General features: G+C 46.6%; 1 pseudogene; it reads left to right on the forward strand.

The window, feature by feature from the left end:
- Window positions 1-4,568: 4,568 nt before the first annotated feature.
- LOC149517842 (25S ribosomal RNA) lies at window positions 4,569-6,168 on the forward strand (annotated as a pseudogene).
- Window positions 6,169-8,133: the final 1,965 nt, after the last annotated feature.

The following is an 8,133-nucleotide window of genomic DNA, read 5'->3' on the forward strand; positions in this document are numbered from 1 at the left end:
AGGAAGGAGAGTTAAAGTAGTTGTAACTTCTATTTACTTGATGCTATATACAATTGCTCAATGCCCAAGTCTATCACTTGGTTTTTCATACTTGTGCAGCTTTTAACTTCTTACAAATAAGGGGAAGGGCCCTTATTTCTAATTGGGACTCCCTGGCACATATGGCCCTTATTGATCCTAGTGTGTAGCCATTATAGGCCTTGTCGACCATTCCATAGTCCCTAAACACTTCCTAGGTCAACTAAGGCCTTTGTAGAATCCAACTGGTTCTAGGCTCCTAACTTAGCCTTGAGTCTAGAAGAATTCAGAAACTCTCATTGAGTGCTTGCACCTAATAGGTTCCAAAACCTTTCCCATTTGGTCACTGCTTTACTCACAACTAAGGCCTTCCAAAGCCTTTCTCATCTAGTTGCTATAGTACCCACTATTGTTCTCGTGCTTGGCCCTTTAGAGCCTTTAATGCCATGCACCTAGCCTACCTCTAGGCTTCTACAGACTATTTTGCACCGCATGGTTGGCTTATCTTCAGGATAATCTAGAGCCTTCTATCCTTGCCTGCCCATGCCACATTTTTAAGGCATTCTAGTTCTTTCCAATAAGTAGTCCCCATTCTTGGGACTAGGCTACCCACCATGCCATGCTCTCGCACCTTAGCCTAGGCCTTGGTTTGCACACTTGGGCTTCGTATGTGTTTTTAGGACCTTGGTCTCAATCCTTCCTAGTCTGTCATTTGAACCTAGTCAAACAAGCTGCATCTTTTGACCTACTTGGCTTAGGATTTATGCACAGACCATGACACATAGCTTGCCCAACACACCCACAACACACAGCAACAAGTTGTCGAGCACCTGTCCTGCACTCTAGCATGCCTGCACCAGCACACTAGGAGCGTTTAACTAGCACACAAGTACAGTAGCCCATCTAGGATGTGCACACCAAGTAGTAAACCACCCATACCATATAGTTGAATGTCTATACACATAGCAGGATGTCTACACAACTCACCACAATTCCTACAAACCATACCAGGATGCTTATATGCAAGTCCCCCAACCTATACTAACTCCAACTCTGGTTGTCATAGCAACTTTAGTTGCTCTTGTCACGAGCAGAGATTTGTTAAACACTCTAAACCAAGGCTCAAGTCACTACCTCTAGTCTTATCTAGTCTCTGATACCCCCTGGTATCTAGTTCTGTTGCCTACTCTAAATGTTCCCCCAAACTAGGCTTTGATACCACTTGTCATGGGTCGAGACTCAAACTCCAAGCTAGCACAACTCCATGATATAAGAATGGACTCTTTCGCATCTCAGATTAGCCTAACATAAGAAATGGTGCACAGACACTCTCGATTATAGGGCTTGGCCACCTAATATGCTGTAAAATGAAAGGGCATAGCAAGTGCTAAAAGAAAGGCTAACAAAAGAACAACAAAAGTGTTTGAGGCAAGACTAAAGACATTATTACTCAATGGTTCTAGTATGTGTAAAATGAGGGTGGGGGACTCTCTATTTATAGTTGAGTCCCACGTATATTTAGTGCCTAAGATACATTCCTAAACTCTATAGATTACAATCCCTTGATTCTAGGAGCTAAGATCCAATCCTTGATTCGAGGGTATTTGGTGCTGCTGCATAATCCTTGACTTACTAATATCATGATAAGCACCAAGCTTTCCAAAAGCTTCCAAATATAATATTCCCAGGTCTGTGTTTAGGCATGCCCACACCTGGGCATGATCATGTGCCCATAGCTCAATCATCAGGGCTCCTACTTGGGTCTAACTAGGTGCCTTTGTATTGCTGACCAATGTCCACCCCTAGGCTTGGCTTAATCTTGCCAAACTGAAACACCTTCCCTAAGCCTGTAGAGTTTTGATCACTGCCTACCTTATTGTTCTAGGGTAGTTCTTTGTGACCTAGATCTCTAATGCACATCAAGGCCTAGTCCCCTTAATTGTCAGACTTTGTCCTGTTTGAACTAGAACTATCACTCAATTCGGAGAGTACCCCAGGGCCTGGACCAGTTGCGAACAATGACACATGCACTAAGGGTCATTTGGTGTCGATGATGATTGAGGCATGTGTATATGTCATGGTCCGTGAGCTAGCTATCATGGGCCATGCTTTGCCTAAATTGAAACTGCACTTCTATGTAGCACCAACACTACTTTTAGTTGAGGTCAGCCTTTCTCGAGTCCATTTCTCCTTAGACAAATCATTTTTTATCCTTCAAGCCACATATTCATGAGCCCTTATTGGTTCAAACCCCATAAAGTCAAATGCAGCATTCTCAAACTCAATGAGGTGGAACCCAACTCCTATCATCAGAAACAACCTATGATTCTCAGGGTGGCTCAAAGTACCCATCTCTACCCACAGGCATAAAGGTCTTGAGCATTGACCCACCTAGCTCATAAGGGTGGACAACCTCAGTTCCTATGATATTATCTCATTCTAACATGGTAAGAACTTAACACATTACCTACTCGTATCATACGTAAGCTCTTGTACCTTGAACCTAAAAGCACAACACAAATGCTGGTTAACAGCCAACCGAAAGCCACACTTGGCTCATCTCGTCCCACAAAGCTCATATCTTAAGGCTTTAATGCTTAGCCTTATTCTAGGCTACCCACATGCATGACGGACTCTCGACATGATGCCCATCCCATCTTCTGAAACTTGGGTGTGCTACCTGGCTATAGCACACCTCTACCAATTGGCCACAAAGGTCTAGCAATGTGCCTGCCTACTAACCCACTCATCTTTTAAGCTCAATGGTGCCTCTTCTATTCAAACACCATCTCATGATCCGTAGTTGCTCATCGAATTAGCTCAAAGAGGGCTCGATGCTCCTATACCTAATATCATCACACCTGCACCTCTACCACAATAAGGCTACATCAGTGAGATACATAGCAGTGGTGCTTACCTTTATTATCTCGTCCTGCATGCCCATGGCTTGGAAAGACTGTTCCATACCCCATAGGTAGTTGTCTACTTCAGTAGCCGCCTTAGTTCCTTTGAACTCTTTAGGCTTGGGGACATCCATCTTAGACTTCGACACTCCAACAAACATGCCATTCCCAATGGCAGCCTTGCAAGCAGTGAGCTTCTGGCAAGCTCCTCCATCTGCTGGTGCATGGCTTCCATGCCATCGCGTAAGGTCAACACTTCAGCCTCCAAGGCTTCATTCCTTTGGGTGATCATGTCCATGCCTTTTTTGAGAGCAACTTGTAGCTAACCTTGGATCTCCTCCCCCATAGAGTCTAGTGATGCAATGTGAATCTCCACTTCCTCAAGCTTCTCTCCCATGTCACCTATGGTCACCTTCACCTTGGCCAACCTACCGTTTATGGTAGACCATATATCTCTTGAACTGGCTTTCCTGCCTCTTCCACGCCCTTGCTCTTGGGCCTTTAGTTGTTGGTTAACAACGTCCCTTTGGGATGCCATCTCCTCAACCACGATCTAACCTGCATAACACAAACACGCAGAACTAAACTTGCTCTGATACCAACTGTCATGGGCTCCAACCTTAGACTCAAAATCCGTGCAGCCTTAGGCTTAGAATCTCCTTCTTTATGCCTAAGTTAGCCTAAAACACAAGCTTGCGGGCACTAGAACAATGGGAAGGGTTGATTATGCAAGTTAAAGAGAAACAGGATAACAAGGTAGAATGCTGGAAACATGCTCTGTATTCACTGAAAAAGAAGTGTTTGATGGTGTACAAATGAGGGTGGAGCAGCCTTCTATTTATAATTGACACTTTAGCTACACTTAATGGCAATATCCCTAGAATAAAGGCTAAAATCAAGGAATTACAAAGATTACAATCAATCAGGATTCTAACTCCTGAATCCTAGGGTCAACCAAATCTATCAGGAGGCTACTGTTGATCCTACAAGCTTCCAGAAGATTCACTTGCGTGTTCCCACCTTGGGCCCCTCTGAATGTGGTGCAGGTAGCCTGCAGGCCAAGCCTTGGCCTCATGGGCTGGCCTACAAATTGGGTGGGCGTTCTGGCCTTGTCTCCTAGGCCTTATGCACAAATACCCGCCAGCACGCCTGGTGTGTCGGCCTCATCCACTGGCTCATGTGTTGGTGTGCCTAATGTGCCTGACACACCCGCCCATGGGCGTAACATGAGCACATGCCTTGAACGGATGCGGGCGGTTGCCTCAACCACCATCGGTAGCTTGGTGCGAGCACATGCCTTAACCACCATCGGCATAAGCTAGCCCGTGGTGCAGGCACTTGCCTCGATCACCATCGGCACGTGCCATGCCTCGATCACCATCGGTAGAAGATGGCCCCTGGTTTGGGCAGTTACCTCGAACACCATTAACATGTGCTGGGCCTTGGTATGAGCAGATGCCTCAACCACTATTGATGCATGCATGCCTTAATTAGCATGCACACAAGTTGGAATTGATGCAGGCATCTACCTCGATTAGCATTGGCAGAAGATGGCCCTTGGTGTGGGCAATTGCATCGAACACCATCACCACACGCTGGCCCTTGGTGCGGGCACATGCTTCGACCACCATCGGCACCTATTCACCCTTGGGAAGTCAACAAAATGCATCTGTAACCGTGGGAAAAAGATTGGCTTTGAGGGCTGGGCATGGGGGTCTCAGTCTCAAACCCATCGACTGTCAGTGCACTCCTCTAGCTGCTCCTGTGGTGAGAACAGGTCACCACATGTTGACCGAGGGACGAACTAGGAACAACTCCCTTGGGGGTCCCAGTCCTGAACCCATCGACTATTGGTGCACTTCTCAAGCTACTCTCGCAATGAGAGTGGGTTACCGCGTGCTGATCGAGGGAAGGACTGGGAACAGCTCCCTCAGGGGCCTTCTTCGGGTGACAAACAGTCAACTTAAAATTGGTACGGACAAGGGGAATCTGATTGTTTAATTAAAATAAAGCATTGCGATGGTCCCTACGGATGCTCACGCAATGTGATTTCTACCCAGTGCTTTGAATGTCAAAGTGAAAAAATTCAACCAAGCACGGGTAAATGGCAGGAGTAACTATGACTCTCTTAAGGTAGCCAAATGCCTCGTTATCTAATTAGTGACATGCATGAATGGATTAATGAGATTCCCACTGTCCCTATCTACTAACCAGCAAAGCCACAGCCAAAGGAACAGGCTTGGCAGAATCAATGGGAAAAATAAACCCTGTTGAGCTTGACTCTAGTCTGACTTTGTGAAATGACTTAAGAGGTGCAAGATAAGTGGGAGCCCCCGGGTGAAATTGAAATTCCACTACTTTTAACGTTATTTTACTTATTTCATGAATCAGAGGTAGGGCACGACCCCTTCTTTTGGACCCAAGGTCGGCCTCGGCCGATCGATCTAGGTGGAAGACATTGTTAAGTGGGGAGTTTGGCTGGGGTGGCACATCTGTTAAAAGATAATGTAGGTGTCCTAAGATGAGCTCAATGAGAATAGAAATCTCGTGTGGAATAAAGGGTAAAAGCTCGTTTGATTCTGATTTCCAGTACGAATATGAACTGTGAAAGTGTGGCCTATCGATCTTTTAAACCTTTGAGATTTGAAACTAGAGGTGTCAAAAAAGTTACCATAGGGATAATTGGCTTGTGGCAGCCAAGCGTTCATAGCGACGTTGCTTTTTGATCTTTCGATGTCGGCTCTTCCTATCATTGTGAAGCAGAATTCACCAAGTGTTGGATTATTCACTCATCAATAGGAAACATGAATTGGGTTTAGACCATCGTGAGACAGGTTAGTTTTACCCTACTAATGGTGACGTCATGATTGTAATTCAACCTAGTACGAGAGGAACCATTGATTCATATAATTGGTCATCGTGCTTGGTTAAAAAGCCAGTGGCGTAAAGCTACCGTGTGTTGGATTATGACTGAACACCTCTAAGTTGAAATCCAAGCTAGAAGTGATGCGCACAACTGCCGCTCGATTGTCGACCTGCAGTAGAGGCCCATGGCCCCTAAGTGCACATGTCCTAGGTGTAGCCCCCGCGATGGACGAGCCGCGTGGGCATCCTTGGAGCTCAATTCCCACTGAGCAGTGGGTAAAATCCTTTACAGATGAGTTAAATATGCAACAGGGTATTGTACGTAGCAGAGTGGCGTTGCTACCACGATCCACTAAGATTTAACCTTTTGTCGCTTCGATTCGTCCCTCCCCCTTCCCCCATCGACCTTTCTTCTTTTCACGTCGCCCCCTCTGGGGCTGGGCATGACCCGGGGCCCTCCATCCCTGGATCTCGATCAGGAACGAACTCCACTCTCCCTAGTCAACCCACAAAACGAGCGTGCAGGCATTAAACCAACCACGAGGGCAGGATGCGTGAGCCAAGGATCCTGCTGCAGGTCCCCCTCGATGGTTGCTGCAAATGCCGTCGATAACATCTGGCCCTTGGTTGGTTAAGACTAGGAATGCACTACATATGCCTAAGTCAACCCATGAAAGGAGTGTGTGGGCACTAAGCCAGCCAGAGAGCCAAAATACGCAAGCTAGGGATTGACCCGATCCCCCTCGATGTGTCACAAATCCTATTACGGTTCCCTTGGTCTAGTCGAGGCTTAGACTGGGAATGAACTCCGTATGCCTAAGTCAACTCATAAAATGAGTGTACGGGCACTAAGCCGGCTAGAGAGCTAGGATGCGTAAGCTGAAGACCGACCCGATCCCCCTCTATATGCTGTGGATCCTTCTAGGGGTCCCTCGGTCCGACTGAGGCTTAGACTGGGAATGAACTTCGTAGGCCTAAGTCAACCCACGAAATGAGCATGAGGGCACTGAGCTGGCCAGAGAAGTAGAATACACAAGCCAAGGATCAGCCCAGTCCCCCTCTACGTGCTATCGATCTTGCTGCGGGTCCTACTGCCACAACCCTCGGTTCGGTCTGAGCTTAGACTAAGAATGAACTTCGTATGCCTAAGTCAACCTAAAAAACGAGCGTGCGAGCATTAAGGCAGCCAGAGAGGTAGGATGTGCAAGCTGAGGATCGGTCCGATCCCCCTCTGCATGTTGTCGATCCTGCTGCGTGTCCTGCTGCTACAACCCTTGGTCTGGTTTGAGCTTAGACTGGGAATGAACTCCGTATGCTTAGATTGGGAATGAACTTCGTATGCCTAAGTCAACCTATGAAATGAGCGTGCAGGCACTGAGCCAGCCCGAGAAGCAAGATGTGCAAGTTGATGATCGACCTGATCCCCTTTTACGTACTGTCGATCCTATTACGGGTCGTGCTGCCGATCTGATCTTAGATTGGAAATGAACTCCGTATGCCTAAGTCAACCTACAAAACAAGCGGATGGCCAATCTGATCTTAGATTGGAAATCAACTGAGGATCGATCGGGTTCCCCACTGTGTGCTGCTGATCTTGCTGCGGGTCCTGCTGCCACAACCCTCAGTCCGATCAAATCTTAGACTGGGAATGAACTTCGTATGCCAAAGCCATTTTTGTGGCACATGAATTCATATGAGCCCTCCCCAACGCCCGCGCAACACTCGCGGGTGTCCTGAGCCTAGGTCGAGCACCAATGCATGCCACGATCGGGTGGTAGGTGGGTTTAGGCACATCTTCATATTTCTATCATGCCAATACCATTTTTATGGCCTGTGAATTCACATGAGCACTCCCCAGCACCTACACACCACGCGCGGGTGTCCTGAGCCTAGGCCGTGCACCATGTGCGCCACGATCGGGTGGTAGGTTGGTTTAGGTACAACTTCATATTTCTACCATGTCAATGCCATTTTTATGGCTTGTAAATTCATACAATGGTCCCCTAAGCCTTCATGTGAAGTTTCATGGCAAGATGACTCATTTTCTATTTTTCATAATTTTCAAAATTTTTTACTGTTCGAGATTTTTTAAAATTTTTTTAGAAGGATTTTTGGCCCCAAATTTGGTAGACGTGATCCTTGTATTTTTTTCAGAATGCACAAAAATATTCAGCTACAAACTCGAAGTGTAGAAGATTTTGTGACCATTTGAAAAAAGTGTCCCCATTTTAGACACTTGAATGGCTACTGGCAGCAAACATGAAAAATCTCATATGCTCTTTAAGGGGGTGTGAGTTTTTAAGGTTTGTTGAGGGATAGGGGGCCAATATAAGGGCCAAGCACCAAC

This window comes from Durio zibethinus, chromosome 8, assembly GCF_047325235.1.
Source record: "Durio zibethinus cultivar Kanyao isolate XHJ-2024 chromosome 8, ASM4732523v1, whole genome shotgun sequence".
Taxonomy (NCBI): Eukaryota; Viridiplantae; Streptophyta; class Magnoliopsida; order Malvales; family Malvaceae; genus Durio; species Durio zibethinus.